Genomic DNA, 1,391 nt, shown 5'->3' on the forward strand with positions numbered 1-1,391 from the left:
GGCCGCCGCGAGCGGTGGGTGTGCGCGGCCTTCCGTCCGGCGCGTGACCCCCGCCTCGGCCGCGAGTCGGCTCTCCGCCCGCTCCCGTGCCGAGTCGCGAGCGGTGCCGACGACCGCGTGCGCGTGGGCGCGGGGTTGGGCCGCCTGGCCCCGGGAAAGCGTCCCACGCTTGGGGACGCGCCGGTCTCCCGGAGCGGGACCGGGTCGGAGGCTGGACGAGAATGACGAGCGATGCGGCCCTGGCGTCGGGTTGGTGGCTGTGGTCGCTTCGGGGCCCCCGGTGGCGGGACCCGGGGCTCGTGAGGCGGGTCTCGGTGGGTGCCGAGGGCCGTCCGGCGTCCCAGGCGGGGCGCCGCGGGACCGCCCTCGTGTCGGTGGCGGTGGGATCCCGCGGCCGTGTTTTCCTGGTGGCCCGGCCGTGCCCGAGGTTTCTCCCGCCGAGCCGCCGCTCTGCGGGCTCCCGGGTGCCCTCGCCCTCGCGTTCCCCGGCCCTTGGCTCTCTGTGCCCCCCTTCCCCGCCCGCCGCCCGCCGATCCTCTCCCCTCCCCGAGCGGCTCGCCGGCTTGACGTCGGTGGTGGCCTCGTCTGGGACCGAACCCGGCACCGCCTCGGGGGGCGCCGCCGCCGGCCGCCGGTCGGCCCGGTGTCCCCGTCCCCCGGCGTGCGCCTTCGGGACCGGGTCGGCGGCCCCCCCGGCGTTGGGCCCCGGTGGGCTCCCGGAGAGGGGTTTTTTGAGGGGTCGGCCTGTGGCGCGTGCGGGGGAGAGAGGGTTCCGGGGGGCTGGCCGCGACTGCGGCGGCGGTGTGGGGGAGCCGCGCGGATCGCCGAAGGTCGAGTCGGCCGCTCCGGGTGCCGCGCGGGGGCCGCCTTCGCGCTCGGAGGCTGCGGGCGGTGAGACCCCCCGCGTGTGTCCCGGCCGCGGTCGGCTGCGCCCGAGGGGTCCCGCGGCGTCCCCTTCCCCGCCGGCCGCCTTTCTCGAGCCTTCTCCTTCGCCTCGGCCTCGCCCGGGGTCTCGTCGTCTTCTCCCGGCCCGGTCTTCCGAATCGGTTCGGCGCGCCCCCGGGTGCGCCTCGCTTCCCGGGCCTGCCGTGGCCCTTCCCCGAGGCGTCCGTCCCGGGCGTCGGCGTCGGGGAGAGCCCGTCCTCCCCGCGTGGCGTTGCCCCGTTCGGCGCGCGCGTGCGCCCGAGCGCGGCCCGGTGGTCCCTCCCGGACAGGCGTCGGTGCGACGTGTGGCGCGGGTCGACCTCCGCCTCGCCGGTCGCTCGCCCCTTTCCCCGGGTCGGGGGGGGGGCCCGGGCCGGGGCCTCGGCCCCGGTCGCGGTCCCTCGTCCCGGGTGGGGGCGGGCGCGCCGGCCGGCTTCGGTCGCCCTCCCTCGGCCGTCGTGTGGCGT

This window comes from Pongo abelii, chromosome 23 (genome assembly GCF_028885655.2).
Source record: "Pongo abelii isolate AG06213 chromosome 23, NHGRI_mPonAbe1-v2.0_pri, whole genome shotgun sequence".
NCBI lineage: Eukaryota > Metazoa > Chordata > Mammalia > Primates > Hominidae > Pongo > Pongo abelii.